Source organism: Photinus pyralis, unplaced genomic scaffold (genome assembly GCF_008802855.1).
Source record: "Photinus pyralis isolate 1611_PpyrPB1 unplaced genomic scaffold, Ppyr1.3 Ppyr1.4_unclustered_Scaffold3935, whole genome shotgun sequence".
NCBI lineage: Eukaryota > Metazoa > Arthropoda > Insecta > Coleoptera > Lampyridae > Photinus > Photinus pyralis.
Window position 1 is genome coordinate 18037 of NW_022171488.1, and position 22267 is coordinate 40303.

Sequence of the window (22267 nt, forward strand, 5' to 3'; positions counted from 1 at the left end):
TGTCACATTTTGTTTTGCTTCATTTATAATTATTGTTTGAATTTGTCTTTCAAAAAAGTTAAAAAAAATTCTTCATTCTACAAATAACCTAATAAGCACCGCTGCTTCCTCACATTCGATTTAGCTTCATTTATAATTTTTGTTTGAATTTGTCTTTCAAAAAAGTTAAAAATCTACAAATAACCTAACGTCCCAAGCTGTTTGGTGCCACACTCTTCATTTTCAGTTTTTTTAAAATTTGTATTTTAAAGAAATATATATAAAATATGTAGGTATAAAAAAGCCTCGCACTGTTCAGTGTTCAACAACGACAATTTCTCAGTTTCAGTTTTGGCGTGGTAAGAACACCTATACAAAGTGATTTTTCTACTCAACCTGTTGAATACAAATCTGCACATAATTGTACATAAGATTTTTTAGTTTCGATAACACTTTTTGGTTTTGAGGATACATCCGCTCGGCTCCGGCGGCTTCGCCGCCTCGCCTCACTCTGCTTCGTAACGCTCCTTAGCTCGGCTTCGCCTCGCACTGTTTTCTGTTCAACAAAGATAATTTCTCAGTTTCAGTTTTGGTGTGGTAAGAAAATGCTATTAAGCAGACTGAATTGATATTTTTTTTGAATTTGTGAGGAATATTATTCATGAAAACATCACCTAAACGAAGTGATTTTTTTGAAAATTTCTATTCAACTTGTTGAATCCAGATCTGCACAGATTTTAAATGTTGTTGTCAATTTTTGGTTTTGATGAGACATACGCCCTGATTTGTAACGGTCCATAGCTCGGCTTCGCCTCGCGCTGTTCACTGTTCCACAAAGACAATTTTTCAGTTTCAGTTTTCGTAATGTAAGAGACTGATATTGAGCAGACTGAATTGACAATTTTTTTGGACACATCACCTATATAAAGTGCCTTTTTTTTTAAATTTCTATTCAACTTGTTCACTCCAAATCTACAAAAAAGATTTTTTAATTTTGTTATCACTTATAGGGTTTGATGAGAAATACGCTCGGCTCTGTCGGCTTTGCCGCCTCGCCTCGCTCTGATTCGTGACGGTCCATAGCTCGGCTACGCCTCGCACTGTTCTACACAGAAAATTTCTCAGTTTCAGTTTTGGTAATGTAAGAAAATTATATTTTTTTTTAATTTGTGAAGAATATTTTTTTTTGGAAGCGTCGTCAATACAAAGTGACTTTCTTTTTATTCCGACCTGTTGTTGAATTTAACAAATTCAGATGTGCACATGATTGCACATAAGATTTTTAAATTTTGATAGCACTTTTTGGTATAAGACATACGCGATTGCACGCACTCATTCTTGCTATCCACCGTAAGACGGCGTCCAAGAAGCGCTTACCGTTTCACTTCCGGAGCGTGAAATCACAAAAACGGGTGTTTCGCGGGGGAGAAATACCCCTCGCGAGATTTCCTTAATTTTCGCGTATTTTCTTCACCGCAACGTACCGATCGTATTTACAAATATTCAAAAAAAATTTCGCCTCGCTCTGATTTGTCACGGTCCATAGCTCGGCTTCGCCTCACACTGATCACTGTTCCACAAAGACAATTTCTTAGTTTCAGTTTTGGTAATGTAAGAACATAATATTGAGCAGACTGAATTGACAATTTTTTTGAATTTGTGAAGAATATTTTTGTTTTTTAGAAACATCACCTATATTAAATGCCTTTTTTGAAAATTTCTATTCAGCTTGTTCAATCCAAATTTGCACATAAGATTTTTTAATTTTTATTATCATTTTTTGGGTTTGATGACAAATACGCTCGGCTCCGGCCGCCTCGCCTCGCTCTGATTTGTAACGGTCCATAGCTCGGCTTCGCCTCGCACTGTTCACTGTTCTACAAAGACAATTCTCAGTTTCAGTGTAGGTGTGGTAAGAAAATGATATTGATCAAACTGATTGGACATTTTTTTTTTGAATTTATGAGGAATATTTTTGTTTTTTGGAAACATCGCTATGCAAAGTTTTTTGAAAATTTCGATTTGTTGACTCCAGTTCCTAACATAAATGCACATAAAACACAAATGGTAATACTTATTGGTTTTGAGGAGATATCCGTTCGGCTCCGGAATTGGTGTGAAAAAAAGTGTAATGTGTTATTGGGCATTGGTAAATGTCGTTTGCCACTGTGGACGTAGAGAGACGAGTCTAAGGGAGGGCCAGAGTTATGCCGAACTCGCCTTCGGCTCGCTCGGCATTGGTATACAAGACGCGTGTGTTAAGAATCGAAAGTCTTTGGTTATTTTACTTGGTTGGGGAAACAGTTAAAAAGAATTTTTGTTTGAATTTGTATTTCGAAAAAAGTTAAAAAAATTTTTGAAAATCTACAAATAACCTAATGTCCACCGCTGCTTGGTGTCACATTCGATTTAGCTTCATTTATAATTTTTGTTTGAATTTGTACTTTAAAAAAATTTAAACAAATTTCTTAAATCTACAAATAACCTAATGTCTCAAGCCAAGGGAGGGCCAAAGTGATGCCGAACTCGCCTTCGGCTCGCTCGGCATTGATGTGAAAAAAAGTGTAATGTGTGATTGGCCATTGGTAAATGTCGTTTGCCACCGTGGACGTAGAGAGACGAGTCTAAGGGAGCGCCAGAGTTATGCCGAACTCGCCTTCGGCTCGCTCTACATTGGTATACGAGGCGCGTGTGTTAAGAATCGAAAGTCTTTGGTTATTTTACTTGGTTGGGGAAAGGGTTATTAAGAATTTTTGTTTGAATTTTTAGTTCAAAAAAAGTTAAAAAAAATTCTTAAACCTACAAATAACCTAATGTCCAACGCTGCTTGTTATCACATTCGGTTTAGCTTCATTTTTAGTTTTTATTTGAATTTGTATTTTTAAAAAGTATAATTATACAAAAAATATATATAACAGCCTCGCACTGTTCACTGTTCAACAAAGGCAATTTCTTAGTTTCAGTTTGGTAAGAACATGATACTAAGCAGACTGATTTGATAATTTTTTTGAATTTGTGAGGAATATTTTTGTTTATGGAAACATCACCTTTTTTAAATGCCTATTCAATTTGTTGAATCCAGATCTGCACATAATTGCACATAAGATTTAAATTTCGTTATCATTTTTTGGTTTTGATGAGACATACGCTCGGCTTCGCCTCGCACCGTTCACTGTTCCATAAAGACAATTTTTCAGTTTCAGTTTTGGTAATGTAAGAAAATGATATTGAGCAGACTGAATTGACTTTTTTTTTTAATTTGTAAAGATTTTTGTTTTTTGAAAACATCAATTATATAAAGTGCCTTTTTTTGAAAATTTCTTGTCAACTTGTTCAATCCAAATCTGCACATAAGATTTTTTAATTTTGTTATCACTTTTTGGGTTTGATGAGAAATATGCTCGGCTCCGGCGGCTTTGCCGCCTCGCCTCGCTCTGATTTGTAACGGTCCATAGCTCGGCTTCGCCTCGCCCTGTTCACTGTTCTACAAAGACAATTTCTCAGTTTTGGTAATTTTAAAAAAATTTCGTCCGCAGGTATAGCAATTATAATAATAATTGCGATTTCCCCATTATCGTATATCGAATCCCGATCGCCTTCCGATCGATCGCCTCCAATAGAGAACTAATTCTGCCAAATTTTTCCCATTGTAAGTACATACCTACGAAGGCAAACTTGGCAAACACGAGACATAATCGTTTTTTTTACAAAAAAATTTCCAGAACCTTTATTTTTCAATCGATTTGGACGGGGAAAGGTGCATCTGATAGCTAATAATTCGAGCTAAATATTTCCCATTGAACGTCCCCGTCTGGAAAGTCTCTTAAAAAAATTATAACCAAAAAACTCACGCGTCTATGTCACCCTTAATTTAAAAAGCCTTCGGATGACTTCCAATTTCAAAATATACCCAAAACGCAAGCGGTCACGTATACTTTAAGTCTTCCGCAATAACTTTTCCATTGTAACATTATAACTATTCTCGGCCCTTTTAATTAAAATAATTAATACAAAAAATTTGTGACATTAAAGAAAAAAAAAGCGAGCGCGCTCAGGTTCGAACACGCGGACGCCAATCCAAAGTCCTACGTGCTAACCGTTAAGCCACCGTGACTTTCACTAGCACGTCTTTTAAACCATTATAAGTATGTCGAGAATACGTAAATTAGCAAATTATTTAAACGCACTTTATTTACTCCACACTTATTCGAAGCACTTTTAAACTTTATAACAGTCAATTTCGAACACTTACCGACGATTTTAATGGGTTAAATTCCTTTTATGAGCACTTTTAAAACTTGACGGAATCCGTTTGACAGTTAACCGACACGTAAACTTTATCACTTAAATACGAACACAAATCGATCACGCACCGTCCCGAAACCGATGTTAACACGTTCCTCGTAGTTTTCTCGAATTTTTGGGACCTCTACCGAAATTCTCCGTCCTAAATTAAGCTCGCAATTAATTAAAAAGCGGTTAGCGCGCGTTCGGCAATCTTCGGCGCTTAATGTTGGTGAAAAACAAAACGAAGCGGTCACGTGACTTTTGCAGACCTTCGGGAGAAAATTTACCACGGCGCCGTCGTCCTAGTTACCTCCTCGCGATAAACGGAAAAAGAAAGAGAAAACTTGCCCGCAGGTATCGAAGCCGATTCCGACGCCGTATCTCTTCGCCGGAACGCGCTATTCAAAATCTCCGGTTTTTCACCTCTCACCCCCCTCCGGGGGGTGGTAGGGCGACCCGCGACCCCTCGTCTCGTAGATCTCGTCGAGATCTACAATCGCGCAATTGTACGTTTTGCTCTAACTCTAACGGTTCGGCCTGTAGAAGGCGTCAAAGTTGGAAAATGCGGAAAACCACCTTTTCGAGAGAGGCCCTCCGGGTCGCGCGGTTCCCAAACGGGACCATAGAATTGAATCGCACCCCGGCACAAATACGCTCCTCGACGTCGGCCAAGACCTCAAAAAACCCCTATAGGATCTTTGACTTAGTTTTCGAGTTACGAATTTTTTTCTAAAATTTTCAATTTTTTCGCTTCTTATGGCAGCTACCCCGACGGGTGCCGCGGGAATTTTCTTAACCCCACCGAAAGTCGCGCCGACTATCTAAACTCCCCGAACCGGCGTCTCGACTCCCTAACTCGAACCGTATGGACACGGCAAATTTTTATCCGCGCCGGCGCACCTCGACGACGATGCTCCACAGCCGCTCCGGGACATTTTTCGTCTACAGATTTCTCAGAATCGATCCGAAATCGCTTCAAAAAGGTACGATAAAATTTTCATCAAAATCGGTGCATTTTAAAAGAAATTAAAAATGAAAATTGAGTAAACGGTTGAGTTCCTTATTTAAGGATCGAAAAACCGAAGCTTCGCTTCGGTTTTTCGATCCGTAATAAAGTGACAATTTTGCGAACCATGATTAACAAATATTTTTTAACAACGTTTCCGTGGTGTAGTGGTTATCACATCCGCCTAACACGCGGAAGGTCCCCGGTTCGATCCCGGGCGGAAACAATTTTTGTGCTACGTTGTATGATCATAGAAAGGGAAAACGCTCTCTTTAGGGAAATGTTGAGGCTCAACAAGTCTGAAATTGATACGCATCTTTTGTGCTATACAAAGTTACTTAAGAGAGGAGACATTTGAAGTTATAAAATGTTCAAAAAGTGATTGTGAAAAAAGCAATTAAATTTTGTTTTTAAATCTAGTTATTGTGACCAGTTGTTTTAAGTCCTGAAATTCTGCGTGACATTTCAGCATTTTTGTATTGATTGTGGATTATACTGGGCAAGCAGGTGTGTTACACACCAATATAAAAGGTTTATCCCACCCGGTGTTTTGTTTATGATTTCCCCAGCCTTCCCCAGAACGTCACCGTTTAGTGCAAACTATAATTATCTAGTCCAGCGTTCCCCAAAAAGTTTTCCTTGGAATCCCGGGGCCATTAAAGATTCAACGCCCGTTGATGGGACAGATATCATGTTTCCGTAGTGTAGCGGTTATCACGTTCGCTTCACACGCGAAAGGTCCCCGGTTCGAACCCGGGCGGAAACACGATTTTTGTTGCAGAGTAGTTAATTTCACTAATTGGGCAAGCAGTTATTACAAATAAGATGTATAGTGCAGCGGAGAGCCGGCGCTAACTCGCTTATTTGAGGTAGTTTTTTTTTTCGGAGTAGAAAGAATTGGGACCCACACCATTTTGTTCAGAAATGTTTGAACCTTCAGAATCTCGCTTTACGACATTTTCCCGTGGTCCTGACAAAAGTTATAGGCCGCTAAAGTTGAAATTTACTCATTTTCGCGCGCGCGACTAGACCACCGAAAGTATTTATTTTCTCAGCAACTAAGCGATATACATCAATCATTCCTTTTGTAAAATGAAAGTACATTTATAGCAGAATCTAAAGCATTCATATTTACCTACCTTGTTATGCACAGTTTTTAGAAAAATGACCGTCAACTTCCAAAATTCGTGTAGCAGATGAAAAGGTGCGCACTTTGAACTCTCATAACTTTTTATTTCACGATATCGATTTCCAATATTTATAGCTCATTCGATGCTCCAAAGCATTGTGATTATTTTATTTTCTATAACATTACCGTGAATTTTTCATAATAAAAAAGTTACGGTCATTTAAGTAAAAACCTACCGACCTCGCCGAGTCGGTAATCGCGAGTGAGACGGAGAGGGAAGGATAGTCAGCAGCGTTCGCTAAACAAGGAGCGATGCGTAAGAGATTTTACTTTACTAAGAAATTTCTCTCCGAATACCAAAACTAGCTATTTAGGCCGTTTACAAATGCATTCCGCCGAGTTGCATTGTAAAATCTCAAACAATTCATTAACTCCATGTATCTCAGTTCTTTGGTGAAATATATAGGTACAAATAGGTACCTTTCCCTGTAAATTTTGGGGGTTACTCCACATTAGGTATCTCTTGTGCTGTGCTGTATATTGCAAGATCAGCAGTAACAACGGTATGATTTTGTCCCAAAGATTCAGGCTTGTTTTTTGATTTCACTAGACGATGGTTAGGATGGTATTGTAGCTCGCTGGTGGAGAATTCAAAAACGGCATAGGTATATTATATTGAATGGTAGATACCGGAACTTACTTAGGAGGATTATCAGCAGGTACTTATGCTGTTAAAGTCAGTATTCTGGTCGTTATCTAGTGATAGGTAAACCTGGTGGTCAATCATTTCTAGACATGCCGTCTGCATGATCTCGAATTTAAACTTAACTTAAATAATTTAAATATGTAGTCATCTCAATAGTTTCAAAACTTTTATAAGTTTATTTTTTCCCCCCGGTTCTTTTGAAATGTGTTAAATTCAACTTTCAACTTTTAATGTAATAATTCAACCCTCCGGTTGGTTGTCTTAACAAGGCTTGATAACAATTCGTTTTGAAACTTAGGACAACCTTTCCGGTTTAACCACCCTTCAGGTTTTTTCACTTGGCTTCGGCCAGTTAATAATTAAAAAACAACATGTTCGTCTTATTCGTCTTCAACCTCGTCTTCAACGTTTGTAACTTACCGTTTTCCTGTTAAATTTCACATCGCCTGATGATGGCAGTACGCCGAAACTGTAGTCGCTTTTATTTTTAAAAACTTCAACGAATAAAAACTATATGGGGAAGGTTTAGAGAGTTTTGATCACACAATATATTTCAACCCCCATTTCGAGGAACGATGGATCCAAACACCAAAAAAAAAAATCCATGTATTCGTTTAGGAGCCACCCTCAAAAAAGTGGTAAAGTTTCTTTTTTTCTCAGCAACAGTTACAGAGACTGGTGGTAAGTCTTTGAATAGGTTTTGCTGTATGCCCTTTTCGGTTTTGCAAATAATTTTTCAAAATTCCTACCGCAAAAGGGCACACCCCTCAATAGGGGTGCGAAAAAATGTTGATTTCGACGAAATTTGGTATCTGGTGGTTTTTGAATCTGAAATTAGTTTTTGAAAATTCGAAAAAAATAATTCCACTGCAATTCTTGGCCGGACAACGAAAATTGACAAAATTCCACGAAGTTTGTTGTCTAGGTACATACTTACGGAACAAAATTATTGAACAGTTTTTTTTAAGGTCATTTTTCAAACAAAAGTTACACTCATTTGCAAATTGGTCTTTCGGGTCAGAAAATGTTCTCCGACAGTGGCATAACAAGTACAGTAAACGTCAATATTACATGTTCTGCTAAGGGTGTCTACCTACATTTCACAAAAATTTGTCAAATAAAAAATGATAATTTTATCACAGCGAGCAACTTCGACATCAATGAGGAAACAGTCACAGAATAAGAATAAGTAGGCCATATTCTGTGGAAACAGACGAAAAAAATTCAACGCACAGTCCTTTTTCAAAAGCGAGATACATCGGCAGAAGAAATCCAAATTCCTCGTTTACCTATCACTAGATAACGACCAGATAACTGACTTTAACAGCCTAAGTACCTGCTGATAATCCTCCTAAGTAAGTTCCGGTATCTACCATTCAATATAATATACCTATGCCGTTTTTGAATTCTCCACCAGCGAGCTACAATACCATCCTAACCATCGTCTAGTGAAATCAAAAAACAAGCCTGAATCTTTGGGACAAAATCATACCGTTGTCACTGCTGATCTTGCAATATACAGCACAGCACAAGAGATACCTAATGTGGAGTAACCCCCAAAATTTACAGGGAAAGGTAGTATTTGTACCTATATATTTCACCAAAGAACTGAGATACATGGAGTTAATGAATTGTTTGAGATTTTACAATGCAACTCGGCGGAATGCATTTGTAAACTAAACGGCCTAAATAGCTAGTTTTGGTATTCGGAGAGAAATTTCTTAGTAAAGTAAAATCTCTTACGCATCGCTCCTTGTTTAGCGAACGCTGCTGACTATCCTTCCCTCTCCGTCTCACTCGCGATTACCGACTCGGCGAGGTCGGTAGGTTTTTACTTAAATGACCGTAACTTTTTTATTATGAAAAATTCACGGTAATGTTATAGAAAATAAAATAATCACAATGCTTTGGAGCATCGAATGAGCTATAAATATTGGAAATCGATATCGTGAAATAAAAAGTTATGAGAGTTCAAAGTGCGCACTTTTCATCTGCTACACGAATTTTGGAAGTTGACGGTCATTTTTCTAAAAACTGTGCATAACAAGGTAGGTAAATATGAATGCTTTAGATTCTGCTATAAATGTACTTTCATTTTACAAAAGGAATTATTGATGTATATCGCTTAGTTGCTGAGAAAATAAATACTTTCGGTGGTCTAGTCGCGCGCGCGAAAATGAGTAAAGTTCAACTTTAGCGGCCTATAACTTTTGTCAGGACCACGGGAAAATGTCGTAAAGCGAGATTCTGAAGGTTCAAACATTTCTGAACAAAATGGTGTGGGTCCCAATTCTTTCTACTCCGAAAAAATTTTTTGAACGATTTCGCGGCTCTCTCCGCTGCACTAGTAGTCGAAACGGCTTAGCCAACAAGTTTCCGTGGTGTAGTGGTTATCACATCCGCCTAACACGCGGAAGGTCCCCGGTTCGATCCCGGGCGGAAACAACCCTTTTTATTATTGTTTTCGAGCAACTATTCTAATATGTATAACTCTCACCAGGAAAAATTGCCGGTCACAGCACACCTTGTGTCGATCTACAATCTATGTTTTTCATAAAATGCGAGCGACTTCCGGAATAAGATCGTGCCATTGTTGAACGAAAAGTCTTTTTGTTCAACATTGACACGATACTATCCCGGAAGTCGATCACATCTTTAGAAAAACATAGATTGTAGACCGGGATCAAGTGTTCTGTGACCGGCAATCTTTCCTGGCGAGAGGTTTATATAAGGTCTGAAACTGTATACCACTATATATAGTCCACTTATTCAATGATATAGTACAATTCCCATGCAAGCGTTACAAATCACAATGTTGCCAATGTCTACCTGCAGTTGATCGCAGAACTTTATGTCACATCGATACCAAAATGGCCGCATAGGTAGTAAAATTTTAAAACGCTGAAGCAGTAAAACGGTAACTGATTAGCAAAACTTCCAATGGCAGTAGGATTGTCAGAGCTGTTATTGCTGTTAACTATACTCGTTAACTGCCATCCGAATGTGAAATCCACTGGCGCATACAGAGCAGAGGTCTGATGCTCTAGCTCGCCCAAGCAAGATTAGGGATTGGAAATTATGGTTCAGTCCTGCAGCGAGTATTTGGATCATTTATGGCTTTGTTATAGGAACTCTTTTCCACGTACCATTGCTGTGTTTATTCCACTGCCATACTTTCTGCACAGTGTGCATCCTTTTCTTTAACCCACCCACTTAAACCATGGCTAGTAAGCGGGGTGTCGCCATTTTTAGAAAGCGTGGTCAATGCTTCATCCATTGAAATCATGATTATCTTGGTCAAAATTTTCCACATACATACTCAAAATGATATAGGGCAGGATCATGTACAGCCATATTGACCTTCAGCTTTCACGGTTATCATCAATTTATCATAACGTTTCCGTGGTGTAGTGGTTATCACATCCGCCTAACACGCGGAAGGTCCCCGGTTCGATCCCGGGCGGAAACACTCTTTTGTCTAAATTAGTCAGGTCGGTTACAACTATCATACTGTAATTGTACCGAATACTAATTTCGTTATGATGCAGAATCAATATCACAAAAAAATAGTAGTGTTAACTTGAGCCCAATTTTTCCAAATCTTAAGGGAGATCCGTGTATTTAAAGAATCTTCTCATCGATCTCCCTCTTTTGAGTATCGTAATGACACCGGCGATGTTTCCACTGCTCTCCGAAATAAAGATTGTTTAAAAGTAAATGCGACTTTAAGGATATACGAGTATACAGACCAGACCAAAATTATTAAACGCCCTGTATTAGTCTGAACCATGATCACTTTAAGGACTGTTTGGATAAGAACAAGAAACTAGCATATTAACCAATACCTTTATTGGCCAGGATAACCAGATTAATGCGTCTGTTCGCTTTAACGTTAAACTTATTCTACCTTTCCCAAGGGTAAGCAGGTAGGAGTACCCTTACCCCTAAACCGGCACATTTTTCTTAGTTAAAACTGAAACTTTATACTGAATTTATTGTGAACAGGGACTACAATGAACACTTTGTGAGTTATTTTGCGTTCAGGAAGAAGCAGACACATTGAACCCACAATACACTCCTTCCGCATTTAACATTTTAGCGATTAGGGTAGAGAGTGTGACGTTTTATTTGAATTCAAAATTTATATTTAGTCTTTTTGCGTCACCTACGTATTTTCTTTGTTAAACCCTTTTACTTTAGATGTAGTTAGTTCAGTATTACAGGTTTGATTTATAATAGTTCTTTATTTACGCTGCTAGAGGTCGTGCAAATGATTCCGTGATCTTTTTTTTCTTGTCTGTACTAAACCATTCGATCAGACTTGCAAAGAGAATACACGCCATACTTTTCTTCTACTTTGCGTCATTGAATTTCGATACCAATTGCAGATTTTTAGAACACCAGCAGGCCGCACAATTAATTAAAGAAGTTTTGAATGTTAACGTTATCATGAGAGTTTGATGCCATTTCTGGAAAGTCTAACATTCCCTTAATACATGATCGAATTAATAAAATAGGTACGCGCTCTAAAACGCATCATGCATTCTTTTAATTTTTTCCAAGGTGAGTGATTATTTTAAACCAACCGTTAGAATTAATTGAGGGGGTTTGTGTGTTCCTCTGTCTCTTCCTTATATAGATTACTCTCCGCTCTGGGAATTTGTTGTTCGTCCGTAATTCTGTAGGTTTTCCGTCAGTATTTACCGTACCTTTTTGGAGCCCTGAAGAGACCGTTATCTGCGACTGAACCAGCTGTGGCATCCGTAACCGTCCCGTGACACCATCCCGCCGTCCTTTTGCAGAAGCAAGGGATTTTACCTTCTGGTGGCGGCCGAAGCTTCGTATTCACATAATTTTTGTCAGTGTAGCCTCAATTATATCTAAGAGTGAAGTAATTAAATACCGGTTCCTCCGTAAAATATATTTAGCGTAACACAACGAATTTGAGGTAACGCTTCTGTGCTTGATTTCCCGTCGTCTATCTGTCTGTCTATTCCATCGAGATCTCGGCCCCTGGGCCACCTAAAGACTTCGGGTTTTTTAAATATATAATAAGGGGGTCCTGTAGTAACACATATTGAATTGAAATTCTTTTCGATTACTCTATTGCATGTTTGATTTGAATAGTAGACATATAGGTATGTAATTTGTCATTCGTTTATTACAGAGGCGACGAATATATCGTTTCAAACAGGAGGAGCGGATAGGTCGATAGTTGGAGAGATTACCGACAAAGCAATTGGACAAGCTTGTCAGGATTGGTTAAAACAAGCCAGCCACCGGTTTCAAAATTCTAAAAATCCAATGACATAAATGATACATTATTATTTATCAACAAAAATATAATAAATCTATTTCCTTTTTTTCTACATTTTTGTCTATATTATGGTAGGTATACATATGTATATTATCAAAACCAATATATGTGTATTCCACTTATCTATCGAAATTCAAAACACGTTTATTTGAAACTAAAAATAACCTTATTCTATTGAAAATTATTCAACGTGTTTCATATACGTTTATACTTAAAGTATTTTAACGTTGATCTCGCGGACAGTTTATCGTTTATGAGAAGTAGATGATAACTAAAATGATATTCCTGGTATAAACAAAAATTAAACGTTTATGAAACTAATTGGTGATGCTTGGGAATGTTGGTGTTTTCTTGCGTTTGCAAATACTCGTAAATACGTGCGATAGTAATTTGTGTAAGAAAACACTGTATGGCTTACACTGGTGGTGTCTACCGTATCGCTTACTTTGCATTGGCCGTTGACCGTAAATTTCCGGTAGGTACAAAATGGCAGTCAGTAGATAATAATTATAGTGAAAATAGCAAGTGCGGTATAATGTGATGAAGATAAGAAAATCGCCTTGAAATGTTTACAGTAAACCTGTCCGTTGTTTCTCCAAAATTCAAAGCGAGTGAAGTTTACGCACACGTGGGAAGCGTATACAATCTGGTCAAAAACTTACTAATTACCGAAAGTTTAAGTAAACAGCGATGTTGTGTAAGGGTACATAACTAGGGATTGTATTGCAAGGATTGGAATAATGATTTGCATTTCAATCAGTACTATTAAATTAGACAACCAGCGGATTCCGTTTTGTTGTATTTGTGACTTGAATTTCAAGTTTTGATTTTAATATAATATGAATCAAGTTTTTCGTAATTAAACAAACGAAAGTTATCAACAACGGAATAAATCAACCGATTCTAATGTTAGTTCATAAAATGCAAATGCTAATTTGATGAAGCATAGTTTTAATTAATTAGGGCTTGAGACGCGTCACTAACATTTGTCTTTCAGCGTTCTCTGAATTGATGCTGATAATTAATAAAACAAATGATAACTTTAAGCGACTGCGCGCGTATTAAAATGAATTGTATTAAAGGGTTGTTCGTCTAAAAAGGATGAACGACGCCTCTTCTTCAGAAGACGATCTATCGTTATTGCGAGTGAGCCATAAATAATAATGCGATGTGTAAACTTGCGCTCTTTGGCGAGGCAACATACTTATTGCTTTTAAGCGTTTATACATCATAAAAGTACATTTACTCTATTTACATATAATGAACGTTAAAAGCAAATTGCGTTATTTGAGCAGCATAATTTTCATAGTAACCACATCAAACGAAGCGATGTACAAACCCCTAACCATAAAACTTCTAAAACTTCCAAATAAGAGTGTATTTTAGTTTTTCTCGGAAGTTGTTTCAGAGTTAAAATTTGTAAATTATGAACTAGAACTTCATGTTTAATTTTAGTAACTAAAGAAAAAAGGAACTTTTCACAATTTAACTTTAAAAAGAGATTATGTCTCATTTAATAAAACCGTGTCCTTTTTTAATTATATATTTTTTTAATAAATACAAAGTTAATGATTTCCGCAATTATAGGCTTTTCCATAATTACGCAGAAATTGCTACATAATTTATATTAAAAGTAAAATCCTGTACAAGCGTAATTGAATTTTCTTCTTTCCAACTTTTAATGCTCTGCTACGCTGATCCTTCAAAGAATTATAAGAGCACGAACAGCATTGGGGCTTGTATAAAGAAATAGCATGCAGGGGTAAAGGATAATTAAGAACAAGGATTAACTTCAAACCCTTCGCATGTGTGGACATAATTATATGTTACTTATCCTAAATTCACACATCTCCATTAATTAATATTTGTTTCGTATCGTTCTGTCCATCACTTTGTGGTCAAAAAGGTATCTGGAATTTTTTTAGTTTCTTTTTTCACTGTACCTTTTCGTATGTTTTTTATTTCACGAAAGTTTCACTTCCAGAAATCCTTCCTTACTCTTGTACTCGTATTTACTAAAACACTAGTAGATCGCATTTACAATGCTTATTTTACCAGATCAGTTTAACACTCCTGGTTATAAAGCAATTGAATACATGGACAGATGGAGAGACAATACCCTTTACTGTAAGAAACTTTTAACAAAAGTACACTCCACCTAAAATAGAGCTGGTTAGATTGAAGAACGGGCATGCACTCAATAGTGTATTGTTGCATTAATTATAGAAGTATTAAAGCAAGAGTAGCATTATGAAATAAGGGATCTTCGTTATTTTTCGCTAGATAACATTTCTGTGCTTAATTTTCCCGCCAAAATTAATTTAATTTGCAATTCTATTCAAGCAAATTGTACGCCCTTTAATTATATAAAATTATATATCACATAATTTGTACATATACAAATTCATGGCGGTGAAGCTACACAAACTGCAGTATTAATAAGGAAGGTTAACGACAGATATTAAGTTTCATGAGTGCTCAGAGCGCAAAATTAACTAATTTCTCTTAAGACACGAAGCAGTGTGGGAAACTTACAATGTATATCACCGAGCAAGCTTATTTTCTATAGAATGAGACAAACATTGTATAATATTCTCCTCGCGAATAAATTATTTCTAAATCTATTCTTGGGTTTCAAGTAATTTTGAGACAAAATGGGAAACTTGTTCTAAGTACTTGCTACTTTTCAAATGTCAATGCTAATATCACGCTTGTTAAGCACTTAAAGGGTTTGCAGAGATTCGTGTATTTTGATAATTGATGAATAAACTTTCCTTTCAACTCTGTCCCCGTGTTTGATATTTCATTGTACAAGATCAATCATTTGTGTTTTTCAATTATTCCATTTACTTCTCGACAATGGGCGAAACACTTCAAGCCCGTATACTTACAAATGCACCTAATAACGGGGCTGCCAATTGAAGACCCGCTGTTACACGACCCATTTATATATTCGCTTTAATGAAGGTGCCACATTATCTTATTGATTTACCTTGCCTAAGGTGCATAAATTTCTCTTTCCTTGATAAATGATGTGTTGTTATTTCAAACTTTGATCTTTCAGGTGCATGTTTTTTCTAGATACTTTATTTCTATCTTTGGGAACATGTGATATATAAAAATATTCATTAATTTTTTTCTTCATTAATTGACGTACGGGAATTAGTTATTTGTCCAAAACACTAGGAATTTCCTTTAGGAATATTTATCTCAGTTAAGTTGTGGTATTTCGCCAAGGTCAACGGTTTTACACTTTAAAGCCCTGACTTTTGTTACTCTGACGTTAACCGTCATGTGAGTGACGTGTACAAATGTACCAATCGCGCTTTTAAGGGTGAAAATTTTGGTTGTTATTAAAGTTATTTTCTCGACAAGTGAACGAAATGCATATTTTTTCACCCTACCTTCTTCGATGAAACGCATCATTTTCGAAAGTTAAAAATTTGTTTTGTATATAATATAATAAATCTCAAAATAGGTTTCACTATGTACCTACCTACCTTTATTTCAAATCAAATTATGTTTATTGTATAACGCATGATATATTTTTGACGTAAGAAACCCGTTTGCACGCATCACTTCTTTCGTAATGGTAATACACTACACAAAAAGGTATTCTATAAAATAGAAAAACGTATCTAATCACGTATATTATTCACGGATTCATATGCGCTTTAATGTAAAATCCATACTTTAGCTTTTACAAGAGCAAAAGAATAAAAAGCTACCTACATATTGTAATATTTATATCTACTTAGGTAATTGAATATTTGTTAATTCGCTTCATGTTACTAAAAGCATCGTTTGACTTTCATAGAATATGTAGTTCGACAATATTAATAAATACACGGAGGCCGATTTACTTTGGACATGAATTATAGTAATTCTAAATTCAATGTTTCATACAAAATTGCGTACGTGAATTGAATTAATTTCAATGAATTTACATTTTGTCGAGCTTTACTGCGTATACAATCAACCTTAAGGCATTGTTACCCTAAAAATCACAAAAAAAAACAATTATTCAAATAAATTCGATTGGATGTTCCGATTTTAAACAACAATGTTATGTATAAGGTACCACCTACCTGCGTAAAAACAGTTTGTAAATGTTTTATGGCTTCGTTTAAAACCGACAGAACTGTGTAGTATAATGATTTGATCACAATATCACAGTCGACACTTTCTTAACAAGATTAAGAAGAAAGGCAAATAATAAATACGCAAGATACACAAGTATTCATTTTTAGATGTTTGGGTCATACATTTTTCTCCAAAGATGAGATACTGGGCGTCGCACCAAACCTCAGTGGCTAACCATAAAGACCGAGTTGGAAAGGAAATATGGGGATAGAATACTGATCACGTCAGTCGTCAACAGATTTAGCGTGCCCATGGTACGTTTTAGAGATACTAGGATTCAACTGATATTGCCAAACTCAGTTGGTAGTTTGATCCACATCCTCCCTTCCCACACAGCAGTGAAATAATTTTTGAATCAGGTACTCTCGTTAGGGCTAGATTGCAAAATATAGCGGGAGAGAAGCATAATACTATTCAGTGTAAATATTTCCTTAATTTTCTGAAGTTAAGTTTGGGGAAAGAGATATCGATTATTAAGTTTTCCTGAAATAATTGTCCACACGCATTTGGTTTGGTTAGACAATTGATTAATAAAGTGTTCATATTTGCACTACAATTAAATTCGTGTTTCTATTATTCGATTTCTATAGTTGAATGCAAAGGGATTTCGGGGTACTTCTATATGTTCAGTCTTATACTTATTATATAGCGCATTTAATCATGATAAGTAGTTCCTCATTTCTCACAACAGAACTGCTTTTCTGTTGGTGAGTTTATGATTAGTACGGAAGGAAATGTTTAAATTATGTACAGCTGTATTAATAAACGTGTCAAACTTCATATCGACTGTTAATGTATTGTCTTTCAGACATTTTCATTTTATGTTGAATAGAATATTATATAGTCTAAATTTACCAAAAAATGTATGCGCATACCATAAGAAAATTCAATCTTTCCTTAATAAAGCAGTAAAAACTGTTTTGCAATATCTCTTACTGTTTTCGAATATATTTTTAAAATTACCCCTGCAAATTCAATTTTTGGATGACCCCGTATACTGTAGCGAGTATCGCAGACATCGGACCGCCAGCAGTTTCAATCGAAGCGATAGCAAAGATTAGTCACTAGCGATAAGAAACGAAAGCGAATGTGACGCGTTCTTTCCGAGAAATTCGATACATCGCGGGTATTCGGGAATATCCGTAATCTAAAAAATCTTTCCATTTGCTATATAAGCAAATTGAATTGTTTAATCGAAGTTCCAACATCGACGCTGAGGTGATAAATCGGTTGTGTTATGTTATAAATTTATGTACAAGTGAGTCATACATAATTAACTATTAACAATCAACCTGTTTAATAATTGCTATAAATTCATTAATAATGAATCAAATAAACCACGTAATTAAATTTACGTTAACCTTGTTTTCTAATGTGATCTTGATTAATATTGAAGAGGAAACAATGATCTTCTATTATAGATCGTATCATCAAAAAAGGCATCGGGGAAAAATAGTGTAACCTCCTACTAAGTTTATTGTTCATCTCAATATCTCTGTGCTAATTGCCAACTACAGCATTTAAAGACTATTTTTACTCAAAAATGCATTCTACAGCTTCCAAGAATTTACAGCAGCATCAAAATTGTGCAGTGTCTATTAACACGTTATATTGATTTACTTGTTTTTATTATGTAAAAGTTTGTCATTTGATTGCCTAGGTTGACCAATGTAAGTGCTTAGCACAATAGCAGGGTAAATATATTATTATTATTATGAATAAAGAAAGGTATAAAGCTGGCTAATACTCGCCATTGGAACCACCCTCAATGGATGAGCGAAGTTTGTATATAAGCGCATAGACGTTTGTAAGTTTAATGTTCCACTGTACAATGCATTAAAGAAAGTTGGGTCGATCCAGTGGCGTGCGATATTTACTGTTTTAGAGTAACTACTCATATTTTTACACACACTTTCAATGCTGACTGACGGCAATTGAAATTATTAAATAAATACATGTTTTCCTGCATTTGACAAACTGCAATCTATTGTAACTGGGCAAGGTCAATCAATAAAGTAACAGAGTAATTAGAGATGACCAATAAGTATATCTTATAAATATTTAAACGCAAAAAGTCATCATTGAAAGTGTGTGTTTTTATCTGTGATATGAGTAAGTACTCTAAAACAGGAAATATCGCACGCCACTGGATCTACACAACTTCCTTTAATGCATTGTACAGTGGAACATTCAACTTATACACTTCGCTCAGCCATTGGGAGTCTAGAGGGTGATTCCAACGGTGTGCAGGATTATCAGCTTTATACCTATCTTTATTCATAGTACAGCGATATTGAGATGAACAATAATGGGAAGTTATACACTACTTTCGTCAGATTCCTTTTTTAGATGATACGGTCGATAGTGATCATGACTGGAGGGAAACAATTTCATTGTGCATCGCCTGTGATTGATGAAAAGTGTCATCCGTCCTTGCTGTAAAAGTATAACTTTATCTACTCTTCCTGCGAAAAAGCCTATAGTTATTTAAAATCGTTATAACCCCGACTTAATATATGCCGTAAGATAAAGAAACTTGGAAAAATATGGTCAAATGAATCGCGCAATTTCAACGGGACACCCTGTGTATCTATCTATAATTAGAAAAAAACGGGGATTTATTCCCGTAACCAATGTTTACACTTCGTTATTTTTATTTTGATTAAAAGAGCACAATGGGATACAAATCCAATCTGAATATCGGAATTTGCATGAATCGACGGTAAATGTAATTACGTTGTTAACAATAACACCGAACACAATTGACAATAATCGAATGAGGTGAGTGATATTTCAGAATTTTATACATACAACAAAAATGCTTTTAATGAAACTAATGTATTCCAATTTAATTAATAATATTTACTATACCCTTTAATTTTCTTATTCCATTATACTATATTCACAAATAACCGTCTAACCGTATTTTACGCATGGAACCCAAATGATACGTTAACACGAATATCCTTCAATACTGTTATATAAAATGAGGTTATTGGTGATGGGTGAAGGCCGTGCCGGTCCATTTCGTAAGGTATAGTTGCTGAAATTAATACAAGTACCAGTTAATTGTTCGTAGTTTACAGTAAAACAAAGTATGATGGCGTTATGAGAGCTTTCTAGTGTTGAGACTATGATGTGTAAGAAAATACACAAGTGGTAACGTCAAAATTTTATTTGTAAACATACTGTATTATGTGTTGTAAAATTCTTCCGTTAGGTGTCACCTGTTGTCCCCCATCTTTTGAAATTAAATCTCTCCTCAATCTTCCACTTGTTTTGTCCTTCTCATTGTCCCTATAGAAGTCTGATTGTTGAGACTTCCTGCACCTCTTACCGACCAGAAACCAGAACTAGATCCATACCCAAGCATTATTACATCCCACATTAGAAACACAGAATTCCTTTTAATTCTTTCCGTTTTGTTTTCATTCACAGAGAGTTTTCTTTTTATTTCATTATTATTCCCCAGACCTGTTAATGCCCACATAGCATTCTATATCTTATGTATATACATTTTACATCCATAATATACCGCGAATATCCTGTATATCTGATGCACGTACTATGTATATTCATAGTAGATATATATTTTACGTCCTATATGTATTATCATATATACATACCTTTTGAACTTGATACGGACTTTTAGAAGACAGATCTTATCAACAACATACATTTCAATACATAATATAATAAGTAAAGTATTTTGTTTATTACTGCTTAGTGATAATATAAACGCTTTAAGGTGCCATCCTAGTACATCAACTGTTACAGGAGCAGACATCATAGTGGGAATTAAAAAGTGGTTAGTTCGGTGCAAAGATCGGTTAAATATTTCGAAGCGGAAGAATGATAGGTGTGTTATCAGAAATCAGTTTATAATTTGTTGTTAATCTCAGTGTTTTAGTGTGGATGCTGCAAGAGGTGAAAAGTATAATGAAGATCTGCAAAGTATCGAATAAAATATTAAATGAACATTTCATTTTGTAGTTTTTAGAGTGAATTTTTATTTAATACAGAGTAAGAGTGTCGTTTTTGTCTATATTGTTTTTTTAAATACACATTATATGACGTTTTTAGTTTTTATGCTTCATTGCCAATAGACAAGATATAGGGGGTTTCAAAAGAATTCTGTACCATAATAAATAATTGTACAGAGGCGGGTTAAAGTGACAGTTAAGTTAATCATAGATTAATTAGGTACTTTATTAAGGAATGTGATTCAGTAACGAGGAATGTATAGCAAACAATTACATTTCTTAATATTGATTAATATAATTAATTACTTCGTGGAACCAGGAGTCGGCATCTTACCAACCGTCAAATTAAGCAGTTTTTGGTGTACCTACTGCAATGTTATAGGTAAATCACATCTCTAGGCTTACCGTGCCTTTTGCCTTATGTACCAAAACAAGGTCTTATAGGAGTGTCAGTCCTATTTGCTCCTCATTGGTTGTGGGTCTAGGTATATGCCAAGTCTGACTCTTGACACTCTGACCTGACACTCAGGTTGGGAAGACTAGGCATCATCTTACACCCGTTTAGAGCAAATAGTGCTGACACTCCTATAATGCTTTGTTTTGGAAAACACAACTTTTTATTAGGTATATCAAAGAGATATTCCTCGTATATTACAATATACATGATATGCTATGAACTTTTGCAGATATTTCAGGAATATCCATAGCACATCACTCTGTAATTCTATACAATATACATACGATATGCTATGGAACATCATTGCATATTAGAAGAATATTCTAGGTATAGGTATTTATTGTTAATATTCAAACATACATTGTATGTTCTATGTATATTCACCAATATACATAAGATATACATTACGTATATATGTGAAGCCTGCCAAATGTATATCCATTGCACATACATTGGCGACATACTTTTCGACATTCTATGGATATACAAAATCCAGTGTAGAATATTCATGTTACATACATCGTATATTGTTCTGCTATGTGGGTATGGTAGCTAGTTTCATTTTGCCGTCTTACACGATTAAAACCCTGCGGCCTTTACGTTACCTGATACACCACTGTTATCTTGCATTCATGGATTCGGTCGGTAGATCAGACTTGAACCGAAGTATCATCATCTCCGTGCTTGTTGTGCGATTCAATCGATATTGAGGAGGGTCGCTTGGACCGTGTGGAAGTTTCCTAAAGGCCGTTGGCAGGTACATTCTTACCGACCTTATTTGGAAACCAGGGAGGTAATATTCTATTCCGTTTAAGTAAACTAGGGCCTGGCTTATATGCACTTGTGTCAGTGCCCAGCACGGACCTGAAATTTAAGTCGAGCAGAAAGCTTCTTGTAATTTTCATACCTGCATCCGGTAGCCTTGAACAGAATCCGTGCCTGTATCGAATAACTACAATTACAGTTAATTAGCCGCACGTTCAACACTACGTTTTGGAAATAAAACACGAGGAAAAATTCATTTAGTTTGACGCCATTCAATTATCATATCATAATCATAAAGGATTGTCATCTCATTATGTCTGTCAAATATATTGATCGAGTTGTATTATGTATTAAAAAAAAAGATGCTACTTGATTCGTATGAAGCACTTTAATGTTAGGCAAACAAATAACCATTACATTTGTATATTGGAAATACATTATTTGGAATTATGAAAAATAAAATTTTGTATACACCTCAGGCATTAGGGCGACTTA

At 35.8% G+C, this 22267-nt stretch overlaps 4 non-coding genes across 4 annotated transcripts; all 4 read left to right on the forward strand.

The window, feature by feature from the left end:
- The first annotated feature begins 5425 nt into the window (after positions 1-5425).
- Trnav-aac lies at positions 5426-5498 on the forward strand. Its single transcript has one exon. It is a non-coding gene; the product is annotated as a tRNA-Val (tRNA).
- A 467-nt stretch (positions 5499-5965) lies between these two features.
- Trnav-cac lies at positions 5966-6038 on the forward strand. Its single transcript has one exon. It is a non-coding gene; the product is annotated as a tRNA-Val (tRNA).
- A 3441-nt stretch (positions 6039-9479) lies between these two features.
- Positions 9480-9552, forward strand: Trnav-aac. The gene has a single exon. It is a non-coding gene; the product is annotated as a tRNA-Val (tRNA).
- Positions 9553-10503: 951 nt separating this feature from the next.
- On the forward strand, positions 10504-10576 carry Trnav-aac. The gene has a single exon. It is a non-coding gene; the product is annotated as a tRNA-Val (tRNA).
- The last annotated feature ends 11691 nt before the right edge of the window (positions 10577-22267 follow it).